General features: G+C 47.4%; 2 protein-coding genes across 2 annotated transcripts in view; both read left to right on the top strand.

Moving 5' to 3' along the window:
• The window catches only part of LOC134032052 (rod cGMP-specific 3',5'-cyclic phosphodiesterase subunit alpha-like), a 154,802-nt gene extending 142,657 nt beyond the window's left edge, over positions 1 to 12,145 (top strand). Inside the window, exon 24 of the transcript XR_009931979.1 lies at positions 12,135 to 12,145. The gene's annotated coding sequence lies outside the window, so the exon portion shown is untranslated. The remainder of the gene's footprint in view (positions 1 to 12,134) is intronic.
• The window catches only part of slit3 (slit homolog 3 (Drosophila)), a 136,232-nt gene that overhangs the window by 45,355 nt on the left and 69,768 nt on the right, over positions 1 to 21,109 (top strand). The gene's annotated exons all lie outside the window — the stretch shown is intronic.

The raw sequence follows: 21,109 nt of genomic DNA, 5'->3' as shown, positions 1-21,109 counted from the left end.
ACAAATCCCCGTCCACACATCCATCACCATGCTGTCCCACACATTAGTGACGCTATGGAAAGTGGGAGTGGAATGTGATAAAGGTGTGCGTGCGTGCGTGTGTGTGTGTGTGTGTGTGTGCGTGCGTGTGTGTTTGAGGCCTGGGGGGTGGTGTCTCTTACTAAATTATTTCTACATCTGGCGCTCTGCCAGATAACGCACATCAAACGCAGCATGAGAGCCCAGCGTCTGCCTAGCTAGCTGCTGGTCATTCCGTTTCTGAAGCATTCTTTATCGACAGCTTGAAATCTTAGCAGCCGTAAAGACCGATCACACGCCGCAGAACATGCTAGGTGCTAGTCATTTACCTTTGACAAGTAAACCAACAGTCTACAGTAAACCAACTTTGGTGTTCTGTTTCTTAAATAGGCTTTTTCTGCTGCCCAGCTCGGAATCCCTTCAACACACGGCTCACATTCTCAAGTATATAAGTATGCATGTGCTGAGTGCCCGGTCACTTACTGCTCTGGAATCTGGAATGCTGGGATCAATGGGTAAACAAAGCAAGGGCAAACGCAGATTGGTAAACATCTTCAAATCAATACTAGGCTTTGTCCAATCAGGATCTCTACACTATACAAGGGAAAAAATAACTGGGTTTCTTCTCCAGGAGAGACGTTGGTACGGTAACGGTAGCTAGGCTGCACGTTTCACTTCGTTCCCTGCCGTGTTCCGAGAGAGAGTAGAGTTCTTAGAATGGCACACCCAGCTAGACCATGGTGCCTTCAGCAGGAATGTGTGTTTTCTGGACATGTGTCTCTGGTGGGAAGGTTTGGGACTGGGGACTTGTCTCCCAGTATTTCCACTGTCCGGCTTTATAAAAGACCTTGATGTACGCTGACGGCTTGAGAGAGTGTTGTGGACGATGTTTTCGGCGTTTTTTGTTCGGAGTGGAAGAATGTCAATCGGCAACTGTGCAAAAACAACATCTGGTCTCTGATTGGTTGCGTGGATGGTCTTATTACTACATACTCTTTAGCGGGTACCACAGGAAGTCTAGACTATAGCAGGCCTGACTAGCCAATTATAAATTGTGGTAATAATATGGATCTGGATTGGACAGAGACCACCCATTTTGGTATCTGTAATCACGCACATACCTTAGCTGAATGCTACATCTGGAATAGTGCGTGTTTGTTTATGTGGATGTAGATGTGTGCATGGGGGGGGGGGTGGGGGCATTTGTGTTTTGCGTGCCTCTTAATTACTGTGGCTGCTTGTGTGGTTAAGTTTAGATTGACTTATTGATGCCACCTTCCCTAGAATGACTGTGTTTATCATCAGCACTTGACTAACTCAGGCAGCCTGCGCCCCTGCTCAGGGATGGGACACACACACTCAAATTTGCACATACACACAAACTTGCACACACATGTACGTAATGCATTCACACTTACGCAAAAATGCCTCAATAGCAAAACACACTCATTCACAATTAAATTCCAATAAAGAGGAAAGAGATGGAACGTGTTTGACCAGGGGGTTAGTTTCCCAGATGGTGTAAGCTATTAAACTGTTGTAGTCATGGGCCCACAACCAGAACATCCCTGATCAATATCAGCATTTAATGCAACATCAGAGGAAATGAAGAATGCTTGATTTATCAAACGCATTTTTCTGCCTTCTAAACAAACACTTGTCGCACTATTTTCTCCTTCCTTTTCCCTTTGAACCCAAAGATAAATAAAGCTTTTGAAAAGGGGGGCGAATAGAAAGGGGTAAGGCTGTGGAAATTTCCATTTTGGACAATTAGCTCAACAAATGAGCCACGCCATTTGTTTGCTACTAAAGTTAGCATCATTTAGGGGTCATTAAGTCTCTGCTATGCCGTATCAGAATGTGGTGAGCAATAGAAGTCCTTTGAAGTGAGAAATCCTGCGATAAAACCTTGCCACTTGGCATGAAACACAGGAAGAGATGGGGAGAGAGAGAGAGGGAGAGTGCGATAGGGATTGAATGAAAAGAGGAAATTACCAGAAATTTCTTGACACGTTTTACAGTGTTTGGTTTTCCTGGCAGACGCCTTTGGTAACCTTTTAAAAAGTGATTACTTTCACAGTTTGTGCTTTATAAATCATATCAAAGCTCTTGAAAAGTAGGCCTAATGACATGTTAGTGTAGCGTATGTATGTGCATTTGCCAGTGTGTGTGTGTGTGTGTGTGTGTTGGGTCTCTTTCTATATTTAGAAAGTTGTCATTAACTGGGATTGTGTGAAAGTGAGAAGGGGGCTGATTGTGCTGGTTTACAGTCTGTGTGGATCTCTTAGCCTCTGATTCAATCCAAAGTTGTACGTTTTATTGTCTCTTCAGCACAACAGTCTACATGGTAAGTTCACCACACATCAGTTTGGGTACATAAATACACTCTATTATGCTTTTCTGTTAAAAGTATTCTACATAAGTTAAAACACCAGAGGATAGCCTCTCAATTGTCCAGAAGGGAGAGTGAAACACTGTTGTTTGAGACAGTTATGAGCAGACCTCCCTGTCCGGTGTCTGTGTGTGAGTCTGTCCGAGTAACTCAGCTCAGCCTTGTCAGAGGCCGTTCAGTCTCAGGGCGGCTTTATCCGTGCGTTCAATCAGATTAGCGAGTTTTAGCCTCTCTGTGTGTGTTTGACAGAACCAGGGCTCCTAAAAGAAGAAATGTATTCCTCTAATGGCCCTTGACTGGCGTGCTCCCTCACTCCCTGCTTGCTTACTGAGCACTTGTCTCTGATTGGCCGGCATGTTATCCTTCGCTGTTCTCCGATCCCTCCGGGGTGTGCGGTGGCCGGAGGGAGGGTTGCCAGGTTTTTTGCCAGGTACCCCCCGGGGAGAGAAGCGGAAGCCCGGCCTGCCGTCTGCTCCTCGGCTCTGAGAGTAATCACCTCGCTGAATCCACACACACACACACACGTATATACTCACACACACACACACACATATATACTCACACACACAATCATGTTCATTCATACGGACGCACACACGCATGGCAGTTTAATGCACCAAGATTAAGGTTACCCATAAGAGGAAGTCAGGGTAGGGCTTCTGACTGAGGCGCGAGGAGGAAGTGGGCGGTGGGCCAAGGTACACACTCCTCCGATTGGCTGCTGGCTTCCTGCTGGCTTCCCGTGGGCTGTCCACCGCCAGGCCCCGAGCCACGCTCTGCTCGGTTGGTACTTCCTGTCCATCAACAAGCGCCCCGTCCCGAGCTGCCTGTACTTCCTGTCCCCGCCGCCACGCCGTGTTCCCAGAACAGGTCCCTTCGGTTCACACTGATGAAGCCATGGCTGCACGTCAAAACGTTCTTTCTTTCTCTCCTCTCTCTCTCCTTCTCTCTCTCTCTCTCTCTCAATCTCTCTCTTTCTCTCCTGTTCTCTGCCCCCCCCCCCTCTCTCTCTCTCTCTCTCTCTCTCTCTCTCTCTCTCTCTCTCTCTCTCTCTCTCTCTCTCTCTCTCTCTCTCTCTCTTTCTCTCTCTCTCTCTCTCTCTCTCTCTCTCTCAATTCAATTCAAAGACGTTTATCCCTCCCTGTGGAGCTTTATTCCTACTATACGCTGCTGTAGGTTTCCAGGAGGACACCCACACGTGTGTGCGCCCACACAAGCTCCGGCGTCTTGCGTTCCGAATCACAACTGGTGCTGGCTGACACCACCGCATACTGCGCTCTGGGGGTTCAGCACATGAGCAGCCATTCGTTTAGTACTCCACCTCTCCTCCTACCCTTTTAGCCTTACCCTAGCACATCTGGTTACCACAGCACTCTACTGTATTGTTTCACTGTACTGTGCGTGTGTGTGTGTGTGTGTGTTTGTCATTGCTTTCCTTAGCCCCTTCACACATGGCCAGGGGCTAATAGAGGCCTGATAATTCACCGCTGGAAGCTATTAAACTCAGGTCAGAGTCGTTTCTTCCTCCTTCTCGCTTCTGTTCTCCCTGCTGTTGTTCTCATCGTCAGTTTTTCTTTTTTCGTTTACCGTTTGGCTATTGGTCCAGGCCGCCGTAGACGGAGTTGCAGCAAAGTCTTCTGGGAGTTGGAGTTAACACCCATTATAGACTGCCCGCGTCAAAGCCACTATGATCACGCAGACTGCCGTCCTCTCTAACCGCTCTCACATGTGATCTCGTTGGGCACCTCAGTGCCACACGAATGCCCCCCGTCCCCCCGCCCCCCCTGCCCCGGCGCCTCTGGCGAATTCACTATCTTTATCACTGCACTTTGTACATTATTATCATCATCAGTATTATCATCACTGCCTCATTATCCTCGGCAGTGGCCCAGCAGTGTGAGGCGATGTGTTGGTACCAAGCCCCTGTCTCCTGGGCCCGTACCTGTCTCCTGGGCCCAGCCCGTCCCAGGATGAGGGAAACCAGCACCCCAGCACATCCAACCTTAATTGCCTTCCGGCAACCTAATTACCTGCCGCACCTTAATCAGCCCTGACTGGTGGGGAGTTTTTTGGCAGGCTAATGGCTCGCAGATGTCCCTGGTGCCCCTTGCTGACCCCCCAACCCCCCTCCACACACACACACACGCCCTGAATAAATCCCTCCAGCCCCACCCCACACCACACCGCCCATGGAAAAGCAAACATATGGAACAGAGTATTAATTACGTTAGGATATACATTGTCACCACTCTGAGCCACCCCCACCTCACTTCACCACCTCCCCTTTCCAGTCTGCTACAGGAGATGTGGAGCCTTTTGTGTTATGGTCCAACAGGGGGGCAGTCTGATGAGCCAGCCCCAGGGAGGGGACAGGGAGGCTGGGATATATTTTCACCTCACTCCCCTCTCCTTCAACGGGGTGAAAACCAGAACGCAAAATGACGACAACACAAGATTTTGTCTCATGCATGAACACACACGGAGCATAGTGATTACTGAAGCCGAGTTTCATTGGCTACGTTTGTGTACAAAGCTAAATGGCATATTTAAACAGTATGTTTATTTATTTTATTTGAAGATAATATTATCTCCGTGCGCTATGCAGCCATTGTTTTGCGGTTGATAACTAGCAGACTGTGAACGCTCTGACAAAATCATTCCTGCAGTCCACCAGCAACTGAGTCTGCATGTAAATGTTGAATCAATCATGTTTTAGCTCCCCGGCTTGCAATCCTCAGACTAATTGTTGCTGAGGGATGAAATGCCGTGGTGATTATGATGGTAATGGTCAGGCATGAAGATAGGCAAGGTACGAAGAAGAAGTGAGAGACATCAGTTAGAAAAGAAAGCGAGAGGGAGATGGAAGGAAGAGGACTGAGAAATTACTCCACTATTTTCGTGACTTCCTGCCCAGGGCTCCTTACTCCATGCTTCTGTCACATATACCGATGAGGATCATTTGGTGGTTCCTGCACACCCAAACTCCACACACACACACACACACCCACACACACACACACACACACACACACACACACACACAGTCACACAGACACACACACACCTCCAGAGGTGTCAGAGAGGTCAAGATGAGAGGGTCCGCAGGGACAGTGGGGGCTGATGGGAAACAGACGTGTTCAATTGGCCAGTCGGACAAGAGAGACGTGTTCATCAGGCTGTCAAGGCCAAACAGCCCACAGGGTGGGCCAGGGAGGGCCCGGGGCGGGGGGGGGGGGGAGGGTTAGGGGAAAGGCCAAGGCCATACCGGGACATACAGGGGAGCCAGACTTAATACAACCTTCGGTAGTGGAACAGTCGAATTTTAGAGCTGTGTTCATACTTACTGAAGCTTTGACAAATTCCATTTTTCAATCTTCGTATCCTCTCTGTAGAGCTGCAACTCCTCCCTCTGCTCCCGGTCATGTCCTTCACGCCGTCCTGACCCATCGTGTTGTGCTTGCTCCTATCCACCAGGGGGCTACGTGCTGTGCTGCAGCCAGTGATGGCTTTCACAGGTGCAGAAGCATGGCTGTCACAGCATCAGCATCAACCTCCGCATGCCTCCCAGTTTCAGGTCCGATGCGCTTGAGTGCGGGCCTTGGTGTTTCTCCATGTCGACCTGATCTGGGGAACTGTAAAACTCTGGCCCAGCAGATTTACATGACATGTCCTACGGTAGTTTCCCCCCCCCCCCCCCCTTTCTTGATTATTAGATTGACTTGACAGTTGCAATCACACAGCGCCGCAGGGAGGCTGCTGTACATGTGTTTCATGACTTGGCTGTGTGTTTGGATAGGTGGTAACGGTGCCGGCTCTTCGGTGTGCAGCCTTTTGTTTTTGGTACCATGTCCTCCCTCTTTATCTTCCTAATTTCCCCTCCACCTGCTTCTTCTTTTGAGAAGGCTGTTCTGTGTAACCCAAGATGCCCAAAACAGTCTAAGATGTCTTGTAACATTTTATGAAAGACATAAGGGCGGGAGAGAGAGAGAGAGAGGGACAGGCAGACAGAGAGAGATGGGGAAAGAGAGAGAGAGACAGGCAGAGAGGGAGAAAGGGAAAGAGAGAGAGACAGGCAGAGAGAGGGAGAAAGGGAAAGAGAGAGAGACAGGCAGAGAGAGGGAGAAAGGGAAAGAGAGAGAGAGGGAGAGAGAGACAGGCAGAGACAGGGAGAGAGAGACAGGCAGAGACAGGGAGAGAGAGATTTCTAGTTCCTGGGATCTGGAACTTTTCTTTTATCAGACTGAAATGAAAAGCATGATGATTGAATCAGTCTGAAACTATCCAGTGACAGACACAGAGATGATGTGAAACTGGGCAGAACGTCCCACATCCCAGCCTGTTGTGTCCATGGCCCTGGTTCTAATAAGACGCTCCCCTGCCTTCCATCTCATCATCCACAACGTTGTTTGGCATCCCTGAGCTGCTCCAACAAGTGCTCTCACTCTGGCATGAACCGCTTCCTTGCATCTTAATTGCTGCAGGTGTATGTCAGATTCAGTTAGCGGGGTAATGTCAACAACAACCCTCGTCGTAGAAAGACCTCCCTCCCTCCTCCTTTTCTCTCTCTCTATTTCTTACTGCTGATCCAAGAACGTCCCTCTGGGGGACAGGGGGGACAGGGAGAGGGGGACTGGGGGATGGAACTGCGTGGAAACCGGTGGAAAGTCACACAGCCACATGGCTTTAGGCTCAGTGGAACTCCTCTGTAAACGTGACTGGAAATGAAGGCAGATCTTGGACTTAGTAAGCATGTTGAGGGAGAACCCGTCTTCACAAGGCTCTGCATTGCTTGGATGTTCTTCTGACTGTGAAGGCCCCTCTCTCTGTCTCTTCTTAATATCCCTTTGTCATAAAAAAAAACAACCTGCGTGTTTTCCGCATGGATCATACTTCGAAAAGAATCCCTTGAAAAACACCCTGCCAAGATGTGTGTGTGGGTGAGCTCAGCGCTAATGAACACGGCTCTTAGCGTGGCTCGTAACCACAGCTGTTTAAGAGAAACTGACGGGTGTTTGTGTGTGTGTTTGTCAGTGAATGTTGTGTTATATGTCACCAGTGCTTCTTATTGTACTAGGGGGGGAAATGACTACTATAGGTTAAAACTGCAGTATTCCTGGATAACACGGAGACATGGAGTCTAGACCCCCTTTCCCCTAGTCTGTGACGAAAACACGATGCTCTCACACACACCCGCTTCCAACATCAACACACAAACAACTGGGTGTGATCTCAAGCACATCTGCCAGGGACAGAGAGGCGACCCACTGCATGTTTAGAACCCCTTTCTGTGTGTTGCAACTCCACACACAAACACACCCACGCACACACACTCCCAATCAGTTAGCTTGACTGCTGGCGCAGACAGTTCTGGCAAATGGAGACGCTCTGGCAGCCGCGGAGGTGGACAGGTTCGTGCGGTCGACTCATTTGTTCAGAGGATCAGCCGATCGATGATTGGATTTAATTAGGCTTTGGTTTCGAGCATGGTTCCTTGAGGCGTAGCTTTAGTTCAGGTAACACCCCTTCCCTTTTTCCTCTCTTTTTTTCGCTCTCCTTCTCCCTCGTTCTCCTCCTCTCTCGTCGTCTTTCTCTTCCTCCCCGGTCTCCATTTCTCTCCTCTCCTCTCTCGTTCTGCTCGTGAGCCCCCCCTAACCACCAAGCACGCTTGTCCGTTGTTACGCCAAGGTCGCGTAGCCACGGTGATTATGTTGCCACGTGGCCTAGAGGAAGCACAGCTGTTTTTTTCTACTTCCTGTTGGGCCCTGCTCAGAGAGCAGAGCGGGGGGCTCGGCCCCTGACGGCCCCTCTGGGAGACCCCTCCAAGGAGGAAGTCTTGCTCTCAGTGTGACGTGTCCAGACGCGGGGGCCCAAACGAGTTCACAGCTGTAGGTCTCGTTAACCATCACACACACTCACAGTACCACACTCCAATCCCCCATACAAACAAATACGCACACACGCACACACACACAAGCTCATCTCACTGATCTTCTCCAGATGCCGTCAGCGCTTTACAGTCTGCAGGTTAGAACAACAGATATCTTCATAGCTCCAGCCTTTCTCCCCTCCTCAAGTAGAACCAGCCTGGCTTGTCCATTCAGCTCCCAGGTAGATAGAAGACTTCCACTGTTGATCTGTCCTCCCTGGAGCCCTGGCTGTGGGTATTGGAGGGGGGGGGGCTCACATGGGGAGGGGCCAGGCGCCTCCACCTCTACCTCAGACAACCACAGAGAAACCTGCCAGGCACCGGGAATGTAAACAACTTTTACTCTTCTTCCACCACCACAAAGGGCTCCGACTGGGGGGATGGGGGACTGGGGGGAGGTAGAGGAGAGGACGAGACGAGCTGTGTGCCTTTTGTGTTTACAAAAGTCTTCTTGTATAGTTTGGTTAGGTGGGCCTGTTTCACTCACCTGACTGATAGCATCTTTTGGAGGCAGGCCAGGGTGAGCTTTCACTTCCTCTTTCTTTAACCCTGTTTGCTCTCGTGGATAACTGTGTGTGTGTGTGAGTCCCACTTGGGGCGTCTCGTGTCAAGTAGCAGGCAACCGGCTGGGCTGATGGACCATGGTAATAATTGACCACAACGTCAAGTGGCCACTAGGAAGTGTGTTAAGTCTGCTCGGACTAGACAGAAGTCAATGACATAACCCTAACCCTAACCCAAATGGAAGGATTGTCTGAAATGGACAAGAAGCAAACTCCCAAACAGAACTGGTTATCTTGCAAGCAGCGGTCCCACACTCCTGTGCTGTTGTAGAAGCAACTGTCAGCCACAGTGGAGGATTTGCAGTTCTCTCTAGAACAGAAAAAAAGCTCTCCCCATTATTAAACTGACAACGGTAACCCTGAAAATAAGGATGATCCCGACTGCTGATGCAGCATTGCCGTGTCCCAGTTCCATACACTGCTGTCGTTGACAACAGTCTTGTTTTCACTGCAAAACACATTGAAGCTAAGCAGCATATTGAATCTACTGCAGACATTGTAAGGTTTGTACACGGCCAGGCATGGTTGAATTCTTGTCTTAGCCGTGAAGTACATTTCCAGGTCATAAACCCCTCAGCCAAACACACCAGTGTATCCAAACAAACTAGCTAGCATGGACAGCTCTAACACACACACACACACACACACGCACACACCTCTAAGCACCTGGTCTTTTGTGTTGTGTTGGCCTCAGCCATTATGAGGGCAGCAGTGCAGAATGGAAGCCTTGACTCTAGGCATGGCATGAGACCAGGTTGCTGCTGGTCTGGATTTAGGTTTCCTGCCAGTCTAAAGCCTGTGTGTGTCTATGCCGGTGTGTGTTTGTGCATTCCTAAGTGAGTGAGTGTGTGTGTGTGTGTGTGTGTTCTTAAGTGTGTGTGTGTGTGGGGGGGGGGAGTTGACCTGTGTGTGTTATTCACATCTGCGCATCACTTATAGGTGTTTACCCAGCAGTAGTTATTCATGCGAGAGAAGGCAGGTTGGAAGGAGGCTTCAAATGACAGGACTGACATGCGAGGCTGACAGCGTGAGTGTGGGAGGGGGGGAGGGGGATTGGGGGGGTGTAAGTGGATCCCCACATCCAAACAGCTTAATGGCTGAACCTCTGAGGGTGGGGGAATGACTGGGGTGTGTGTGTGTGTGTGTGTGTGCTCCTGCAGTTCCAGGCCTGCTTGTTCTTTCCCATAAAATAGCAACCCAGTGTCACAGGGTGAGAATGACAGGGTGATTGGCTAATCAGGTGAGCCTGTCGAAGATAATGTTATCAGAACAGGCCTAGCTTTACATGCTGTTAATAGTCAGGGCTACAGAGAATATCTGTGGAATACAACACACACACACGTACAAACACAGACAGACTACCACAGTTGTTTCTAGGCACACACTGCACACTGAAGATATGTAGGGCCATAATCAGAACATGGTACACTCATGCAGAGAAAGACATAGTCTATGCTCAGTCTGATTACCATGTCTGATTATATCTTACATCTTTTTTATCTGACTCATTGGGATGGCGATGCAGGGCCCTTTGAAACAACATCAAACATTGGCAGCTGTCTTGCCTGATTTGGAAGTATATAGTTCAGTATGGAAACACTTTAGCTTTCAGTGCTATATATATTTATAGCCCTCTGTGACTGAGATATTGGACAAAAAGGCTGATGCAAAAATAAAACCAGTTGGTTTTATAGGATTTTGGAGGAGAAGATGCTAACTAGAAGTGATTTTTAAATATTTGTAATTGTTAAGCCAGCTTTCTGTTGATCGTTGTGTAGTGAGGATCAAACCTTGTTTCCATGGTTTCTGAACCAGCCATCTACCAGACACCATTAGACCTAGAGGGTGTTCTCACAGTCAGTCAAGTGAAGTCTCTGTCTCCTTTTGGCTTTGTTGCTTTACTAGTTGATGGTAAAACCAACTGCTTAAACTAAAAGACAGACAGGATATGGAAGCTTAGCATATTTAATCAAGGTGAGCACTTTAAATTCCACTCTGAAGACAAGCTCAAATCATTTGTTTCTTTTAATCCACCACAGTATTTCTGAAATGACAATTTCTTCGATATTTCTGTGGAGATGGAGAGCATCAGAACTATATTGGCTAACCTTTATTTATCCAGGCAAGTCCATTAAGAACATCATTCTTACTCATAATAATGATCTGGCAAGAGATCAAATGTCCTTAATGATAAGGCTCTGTTAGAAACCGGTTGCGAGGTGGAAGGAGAAAGGGTTTTCGCGTTGGGAGTCCTGAGAGCAATGGCGGAGCCAGGGGGTGGCCGGGGGTGGCCACGGCCACCCCCCGTAGAATCTCGGCCACCCCATTGGCCACCCCAAGCACCACATCAGAGCGGTTAAAAGTTTTGACGGCTGTGGAAAAATGCGGAACCTTTCTCGCACCGCTAGTACACTGTCGGACCCTTTAGCCACGCGCAGCGCGCACACATCCTGTATTTGAATTAAACGGCTCAAGCATGGCCTGAGAATGCCTGTTACCACCTGACGCTTCGACCGGCACCTGCGGCTAAGTGAAGAAACGCAAAACAGAAAGGTATGATATCATAATGGATGTTGTTTTTGTCTTCTAATAACTGTGACTATCCCACCCATGACTATCTATTTTGCGAAGTTTAGAAGCAAGCTAGATCGGAGGAGAACATAGTAAACTGTTAAAATTGCTATATGCTATGCTGTATTTGATAACTACGTTGCCAGAACGTGTTATGATTGTGTCAGGTATATACAGTATGCATTTTGGATAGGTGTCATTAAAGAGGGAAAAATAATGAAGAGGAAGAAGGCAGACATAGCGTCCTTCTTCAGGGCAAGTGGAAAGAAGACAGCTAAGGCAAAGAATGAGGATGAGATGGAGAAAAAACAGGCAGAGAGTGAGGATGAGGAGCCCCCAGAGAGCAGCAACTTAAATGGACCTCCAGGTATACAGTATAGAGACTCACATATAGTACAGCTTGATATGATGTTATCTTATTTACAATTGGCTTAAAGTGTGTCTATTCATATACAGGTCAGGTTGAAAGTGCAAGTATGAATACAGAATAAGTGTATTCTTTTTTTTCACCTGAATTCCGAATAATGTTGAGATGTTTCCTATATGTGTCTAAAATAGCTCTGCATCGCCTGGTGAGACACATGCTTGCCACCCAAAAATTATCACTGGCCCCATCCTGGCCACCCCAATGGAAATTCCCTGGCTCCGCCACTGCCTGAGAGGGCTAAACCTACTTAGACAACTTCAAGAAGAAGGGTCTACTCAACAGGAGCCTGAAGACCACCACCACCCCACCCCACCCCCCACCGCCACACAAACTTTCAACAGATGATGAAGTAGAGAAAGAGGAGAGGACCCATTAGAGAACATTATGTGTTAGAAGTCCTTGAAATGACGCTTACTGGTAGCAGTACTGTAAGTGGACCAGTGCAAGCCACTGTTATCTGAGCCCCTTCCATGTAGAGTTGCACACACACGCACACACACACACCTTTCTCTCGCAGTACACACCCCACACAAACCCATCAATCTTTAACGAATCAGACATGTCCGAAACGTTCATGCCAGGCAGCCCTCACCCCTCTGGTTAGCTTCTGAACACTGCGCGCCTACATCTTGGAACAATCCACAGAGAACCCCTAACTCCTCCTGTTAGCATGTTAGCCCCTTGAACATTGGCCCCAGATGAGCTGGGACTCCGGGAAAGGACCCTCACAGACTCCTAACTATCCCCTGCCACTGTAATGTCACTCAATGTTTTGTTTTTTTCTCATCCATCGCTTCAAAGGCACTTTCTTGCAGATTCTTGTCCGATGCCATCTACAAAGGAAGATGGCCTTATACTTCTCGTACACTGTACATACAGTACTCTAGGCAGACTCCCTGCTCAGGAAAACGGCAGTTACCTCAGCCGTGGTGGCCAAGCCCCTGCCTGCTTCTAAAGGTCTGCACGCTGCATGAACAGGAAGAGAAGGCGCCTTTTTGATGTTAGGATACAGTAGATGCATCATGGATTTTGTTGTCATTCTGTTTTAGTGCACACGTGAATCTGTCTTTCCCTGGATGGCGACAAAAGGCTTTTTGTTCACATTCGGGTCTTGAAAATCTCTGGTGTGGCTCCAAGATTATTATGCATAGATGTCGTCGTTTTTATTGGTGTTCAAGAGACGGTGTTTAAGCCCACATGGACGTGGTCTTTAGAGGCCCCAGCAAGACCATTTAAGGAACGCCATTACTTCCAATGTTGTTGTTCTATCAATTTGTCTGAAGAAATGAATCCCACACACATTCATTGGCTTGGGACTTCCCTCAGCAGCGGAGACACGGGGAGGAGGGCTGGCGGGGTTCACGTATACCATTTATATCTCATTTTGTTCAATTTCTACCCTCATTATTCTCTCTAAGCACCCAAATTACTAGCTGGCCCCATCATAAAATGCAACCCTATCAATGTGTGCGTACGTATAAAAGATAGGAATAGAAGGAGTAAATAGAAGAAAAACAAGCCACATAAAGAAATCATAAAAATTGGGGATAGATTTTTCTGGTGTGTATATTTATTTATAAACATCAGCTGCTTCAGATTTCCCCTCTGTTGAAAGCCCAAATTCAGGAGTGTTTGAAAACTGGAAACAGCTTTGGGTTTATTGGTAGTTGGTTTGGCTCCACAATACATATAAGGAGGCCATGTTGTGGTGATTTCAAGGTAGGAGTGGACTGTTTTAGATAGCGTGTGACTTACTGGAACCAGTTTGAACTGATTTGATGTTGATTAGAAGAAGAAAAAGACATGTTAGGATTGGCACTCCTTTGCCAGATTATCAGATTAAAAGTAGAATCTAAAAAGTTGCAATATGCATCACAAAACTCTCTGATATTCCACTTACAAGAGATGACAGACTTTCTCAGGTTTTTCACAAACTTTATAATAATTCCCATCACTCTACTGTATATATTGGCAATGGTTTTTTTGTGGGAATTAACTGCAGTAGCTGTATTGGTCAAGAAGTTCCTAGTGTATAAAAGTGGTTTGCTGAAATCCTCTTGGCTGAAATCGACATGAGTTAGCAGAGTTGTGGTCAGAGGAAGCAGCAGGAGCAGAGAAAGAAAACAACCTGGTTTTTTTCTTGGGTTGGGGGACAAGTGCCCCCCCCCCCCACGGCTCCTCTCTGTCTCTCTGGTCCGGCGTCTTCTCTGCCTGCTAACAGACCTCTGTCTCCGGGTGACCATGTTGGTTAGGTGACGAGAGATGGATTGCCTCGTTCCTCAATATCTTCTCATCTGTTAGGGAGAGTTTAAATGCAACTGTGAACTTGGACCACTGGGTTCAATGGTGAGTTGGTTGAGAACCACAGACTGGTTCAGCCCTCGGAGCTAAAGCCTATCTACGTGTTACCTCAGGGAGCTGACCTCAGGGCTATCTCTCCCCTGCCATGGCTACTGGACTCTGGAGTCTGATAGAATATTTGTCTTGGCCTAAATGGAAATGCAACGAGCCGTTTTAATGACAGTATACTCAACTTGGCCAACTTGGCCAAGGCTACACTGTTCTAGGGGCTCAACAGAGGATTTGAGTCTCCTCTTTCAGATGGACAATCACCAACCAAAGATATGTGTAGTGTTGGTTTGGAATCAAACCCACGAGGTAGCCTTGCCTGATCCTGTGAGATGCTCTGGAGGCAGAACATGTGGTACATGTGGGGACATGTTTCGTAAAACACTGGGATCCAATTCTGAGTATTGCTAAATTATGTTGGTGCAAGAAAATTATCGGGGTTTTACTGGAATAAGCGGGCATGTTTCTGCAACAATTGGTCCACTTTCAGATCATGCTTTTGCCAGGCTTGAGGCTTGTAAATGATGCCTCAGCTAAAATGAAAGTAGACAAAACAGCACTCATTATATTTTGCACAAAAAAGACACGCAGAAATGTTCCAGTTTTATCAATGCCCGGCTGAGGCCTAATCTACCCAGAACCAACATCGAAAGAATTGCCAAAGGTTCTTCTCGCCCATCTCTGTGGAGGAGAAGTGGTTACCCTTGATAGAGGCAGCACACACAAGGAGGTAGGAGCACAGAGAAGTGGAGCTAAGCACAAAAAGGGGGTTGTAGCGTGACAGATGAAGTTCAGGAGTCGACGGAACCCGCAGAGTGATTAGAGATTGTTGTTGTGGTCTGCTGTGAGTGAACGGTTGGTCTGATGATTGTATGTCGTTTTGAGGGGGCTTGATAAGCACGTGAAATAAAACCACAGCCTCCTCTCTCTTTGTCTATCTGGCTCCGCTCTGCGCTCTGTGCAAGCGGTTCCAGCGTTTTGCTGTCATGCTAGACCAGGAGGGCCTGTGAACTGGAAGGCAGCTGGCGGCCATGTTGAGTCCTGCTAGTGTGAGACTGGGGAATCCCCCTGTGGTGAGCGAGGTGGAACCATGTGTGTGGAGTGGTTCTGTTGTGGAGAGGCTAATGCGGTGCAGGACTCTGTGTGTGTGTGTGTGTGTACGTTTGTGTGAGTGTGTGTTGCGAGACTATACATTAGACGTGTCTTTGAATGTTTGTGTGAGAGTGCGTTGCATCTGTGTTGCAAGCGGGAGAGGAATTGGATAAAGGTGTGTGTGTTTGAGCGTGTGAGCGGGTGTGTTTCTGTTTTTACGTGTGTGTGTGTGTGTGTGTGTGACGACCCCCCACTGAGGAGGGAAGATTCAGACCCAGCTCAGCAGCAGGGCCCAGTGGCTGTTGTCCTGACAACCTTTCATCCATCGCCACAGAGCGTGCTCAGTGCAGGGAGAGGAATCTTGATGTGTTTCATCTGCCGTGGCATGGTGGACATTTACTGTCTCTGGGGACCACAATTCACAGATGTCATTTTCCTAACTGGTTGTCTTCTGCTGCTCCTTGTACTACCCCTACTTTGGCAGTAGAGCAGGTCTGTTCTTTAGACAGGTCTGTTCTTTAGACAGATGCAGGTTTATTCCCACAGCAGGCTAATCACAGCCCTATGCTCCACAGGTTCTGATCTGACCCCTGAGGCATGTTTAACTTCATTCAAATATTGACTCACCAGCGCTGTGAGAAAGCTTATATAAAAACGTTACAATCCATTTGGCCAAGCCATAGACCCCCCATACTTGTCTGTGCAATACCCCAGACCTCCATACACACACACACACACACACACACACAGACCTCAGACCTCCATATACATGGAAGTGCACACACACACACCTGACCTACATATCCCACCAGTGTAAAATTGCACAATGGAAAAGAAAAGAAAAAAACGAAATAACTCTTACTGCGACACTTGTACTAACATTACTGTAACATTACCTAAAAGTCTCCAACCCTTCCATAACCATTCTCTGATCCTGCACTACTGAAGATGAGACAGTGTATAGAGCAGGGCTCCAAATTATGATGTCTGGGACAGTTCAACACAGACTTTGGGAAGACTGCAGGACGATAGACCATAACAATATCAAATGCACACACCAGTGGTTCAACACGTTTAAACACAAGGCAGGTGAAACCTATCATCACATTTAGCTCGAGCTTAATTCCATAAACTATGAACAATTTACTTTTTGTAGAAAAAAAAAAAAAAAACTTTTCTTATATATGTATATATATATATATATATAATTTTTGCGCAAACTTTTTTTCAACCTTTCGAAACTTTTTTTTAAAAGTAGAGCAGAGTAAAATAGAGTACAGTAGAGTTTAGTAGAGACCCCATCAAGTACTCATCAATGATGAAAACCTATTTTTGGAGAAAAAAATCTCACATATTTTTTCAACCTTTCAAAACTTTTTATCAAATCTTTTTCAGACCTTTCAAAACTTTTTATCAAATCTTTTTCAGACCTTTCAAAACTATTTTCAAAACTTTTTGTAGAAAATATTTATTTAACCTTTCAAAACTTTTGGCAGAAAATAATTTTTTTACAGTTAATTTTGCGATTCGAACGGTACTGGGACAGTTAAGCAAAAAGGTAGTTGCGAGCCCTGGTAGTGAGTCCTGACGTCTCAGTTAACGGCTTGGGTATCGATGCCAGGCTAGCTGGCTGAAGGTCTCAGGACGGAGTTTCCCCAGTGTGGTAGGAGACAGGGATATCACTGAGTTTAGTGCACCATAGAGGTGCACTAAACTGTACCTAAACATGTGACATAAACATCATGGTGGAGCAGAGCTGATGTGGAAGTAAAGGATTCACTCTTGACACTCCACACACTTTAGTTTGGTTCCACCCTTCCTCTCGTTTCCCTCTTCCCTCCATCCCTCGTTCCTCTGGCCCTCCAGCCTCTGGCTGGAGCCCTTAGGGGACCATATCTCCACACTGAGAGAGGGTGTGAGTGTTTATTGTAATAGGTCCTCATCGGAGCGCCTTAATAAATCAACCTGCTGGATGACGTCATCGTGGATGAGGTCACCTCGGCAGTGAAGACTGACCGCTGTCTGCACCTTCTCTTTAATGTTCCAGGGTGTACAGAACAGGAATAAGGTGGGGGAGAACCACCACAGGAGGAACGGAAATCGCTGTGCCTAGACACACACACACACAGACACACACGCGTGCGTGGTTTTCAAATATGCACATCGATCAATCCATAGGTGCTGTTTTGCTTTCGATATATTTTTCTGGGTGGTGGATTTCTCATGCCTTATTGCACAGTATTAAGTGAAGTGTGACCAAAAAAAAGGCGAGGAGAGAGAGGGGAAGACTGCAGCAAAGGGCCCGGGCCGGATTCGAACCCAGTCCGCTGCGGTAGGGCCTCAGGGCTACATGGTACACACACTTATCCGGAGCGCCCCATGGCTGCTGTTTTGTCTGTAAAGGCAGAAACCTCCCTCCCCTACAATGTGCATTGACCCATGGAGCAGCTTCAACCTCTGTTTCCTACTCTGCACTTTCTATCAGCTCTTCAGACTGTTTTGGGGCCCAATAGCAGGGCCGTCTGATCACATCCTTACTTTATGTCCTACTTGTGTTCCAACTGTCGCTCCTATCACTGTATTAATGGACAAGGGGAAGGCTTCTGTTCAGGCCTCCCAGAGAGCAGAGCTTCTCGTCTCTTTAATCTGAGCCGTCTCCTCTCTTGTCTTTATCTGTCTCCTCTCTGGTCTTTATCTGGCTCTCTCCTATCTCTCTCTCCTATCTCTCTCTCTCTCCTATCGCTCTCTCTCCTATCTCTCTCTCCTATCTCTCTCTCTCTCTCCTATCTCTCTCTCTCTCACACACACACACCACACACACACTTTCTTTCTCTCAGGTCAGATTGCACTCTGTCCACGTCTAGTGGTAGTTAAGGTGTCGCAAGGGACCGAGGGGTAACAGTTTATATTTGATCAATGCTAAAGTGTCTGAGGCGCCTCGTGTAATGTCATCACGTTCCTGCGTCCAGCCCTCAGAGGGCCAGTGAGCTGAGTGTCAACTTTCTCTGGACTCAATATGCTTGGCTGTTAAGGCGAAAATTAAAAGAGGGAAGTTTACGTTGGAACGCACAGAGCTGGAAGGTGATACCCCTCAATCTCTGTGAGTGACACTTTGAAAACAAACGGAACAGGCAGAAGGGTGCGCTACGATAGTGTATCTCTCCGAGGAGAGAGGTGGGAGGGGGTGAAGGAGGAGGAAAGAAAGAGGAACAGATTGTAGGAGACGAGAGCAGGAAATGTTGTGTTTGTGCGGAACATGTTTTGTACAAATGGGAGGAAGCTGGGTTGTGGTGTGGGATGTGTAGCACAGGCTGGTGTGTGTGTGTTTGTATGAGGGGGAAGAGGGGGGCAGTTCAGCACAGACATGACGCCACACCACAGCACCAGACTAGATCCATTGCAGTTCAACTTTCCAGTCCATTAGAAAGCATACGGCAGTAAAAAATCCCAAAAATACTGTACAATAAAAATTTAAAGACATTTTTAAAGACAGTTTTACCGATGTTTCCACATAGGTGACTGTTATTTACTACTGGTAGCAATGCAGTGGGTAGACATTAGTGAACCGATGGATGGAGGAGAAATGTCTGGGAAAGGAAGAGTTCCTCTCTATATCAGTGGGATTCTAATGGTAGGGTTCTATCTCAGTAGGGTACATGAGAGGAGCTCTTTGGAGCGCGCACACGCTGAAGATTACACCTATCTCATCTGCTGGGATCCAATTAGCAGTTGTCTGTCACATGCAGGCCTCTACTGTGCAGATAAGGCCCCCAGCCTGAGAGCTCTATTCTGAACGTTGACAAGAGGAAAGAAGCTGCTTTGGAGGCGTGTCCAGGACGTGTTCTCAGTCCAACACCAGATCACTTTGTTTGGAGTGCTGGGCTCCACAGCGCCGTTTGTCCCAAACGGACGAGTGTACGGGTAAATGTTTGGATTCCTCATGCAGCCACGATGCAGCACGCTACCAAAACGAACTCCCACCACCACCACCGAAGTTCAGGACCTCTTTCCTCTCCCTCCTAACCAGAGCTGGCAGACAGTGTCCCTACATTCCCCCGGCCTCTATTTAACCTGATCCGTTCTGTCAGGAGTCATTTCGAGCCTGGCCCAGAGCTCGTGTATCCTGCTGCTCTCTCGACAGTGTGGCTGAGAGAGAGTGCTTTCACATCGTGGGCTGGAGAGGAGAGGACTATGAGGAAGAGGGTGAAGACATCGTCATTAACAACCTTTCCCCTGGCGTCCCGCTGTGTTAACGTCCTCACAACTAAACGGGGAAAAATATATTCTAGTTCTCTGGGCAGTGGGCCTAAACGCTACACTAATACTGGTGTTTCTGAAGGGCCCGGTGTAGCGCTTAGAACAGTGTAACATTTGATCATGTTAATATGAGGAAAAAGTTGCCTCCAAGCTAAACCTTTTTACAAAAACACAATTTCAAATTCCCCCAAATACGTTTCGCTTTCTTGAGTCTAAATTGAAATGTTCCCAAATAGTACTTTTTCCCAGGCCTGTTCTTTCTCATCACCTGTACACGCTGTAGAATATAGATATAGGTGAGGATATGGAATGTGTTGTAGATATAACTGGATATAGCTTTATTCTGCCTCCAGTTCTCCAAGACGGTTTTCTCTGCCAGATATGTCCCACAGATGAGAGTTATTGATTGGCTTCTTAGAGGGGTGGACTGAAGCAATGGAGCGCCATCTAGTGTTAGAAGTGGCTTCTGCAATGCCTGTTTGACCACCGATGTTTGAAAGAGTCTACTGCACGAGACTCACAATCTTCAAAGGTACTCGTAATACAACAGAATCTGTAGTAGTGAGGCCCCAAAACATCCAGTAAGTCTCTATAATGAAACCATTAATGGTGTTATTGACCATGTTGTTTCCTTGAAGTTAAAGCTCTTTCACATTAATAATTTGGTGTAAAGACCCCTCTTTGGGAGATTTTAGCTGTTGATACCTGTGTACAGAGAAAGCACATATGCCGCTTCTGTTTCTAAATGTGTTCATGTCTTGGGAAAGGACACACACACACGTTCAATAACAGAGCTCAGAGCTGATTGGGCTCCCAGGAGGCTCCCGGCCCCTGCCCATGTTGTTTTATATGCACACACACACATACACACTCCTCTCTGGTTGCAATTAACACATTCTCATAGGTTGTATTACATGTTAATGACCTGGATTCTGGTACATTGTCAACACTCCAGTGTATCTCATAAGGCAATTACATTGTAAGAGGAAACCTTCTGTACAAAACAATAACTTCACCCTTCTCTGGAAACTTCTAAATGCATGAACAACTGTCCTCTGCTTCCTCCGTGACCTTGGTAGAAGTCCCTGACTCGGCAATCCTCCACAACCTCCCTTTCTCTACCCACCCTTTATCCATTTCTCCTCCCTCCCTCCCTCCTTCCCTCTCTCTCTCTCTCTCTCTCTCTCTCTCTCTCTCTCTCTCTCTCTCTCTCTCTCGCTCCACTCTCATTCTCCCTCTCTATCTCCCTCCCTCCCTCTCTCTCTCTCTCTCTCTCTCTCTCTCTCTCTCTCTCTCTCTCTCTCTCTCTCTCTCTCTCTCTCGCTCCACTCTCATTCTCCCTCTCTATCTCTCTCCCTCCCTCCCTCTCCCTCTCTCTCTCTCTCTCTCTCTCTCTCTCTCTCTCTCTCTCTCTCTCTCTCTCTCTCTCTCTCTCTCTCGCTCCACTCTCATTCTCCCTCTCTATCTCTCTCCCTCCCTCTCCCTCTCTCTCTCTCTCTCTCTCTCTCTCTCTC

Source organism: Osmerus eperlanus, chromosome 13 (assembly GCF_963692335.1).
Source record: "Osmerus eperlanus chromosome 13, fOsmEpe2.1, whole genome shotgun sequence".
In the NCBI taxonomy this organism is placed as follows: Eukaryota; Metazoa; Chordata; class Actinopteri; order Osmeriformes; family Osmeridae; genus Osmerus; species Osmerus eperlanus.
The sequence above is the reverse complement of the archived record's forward strand: the minus strand, read 5'-3'. Positions and strand labels throughout refer to the sequence as shown.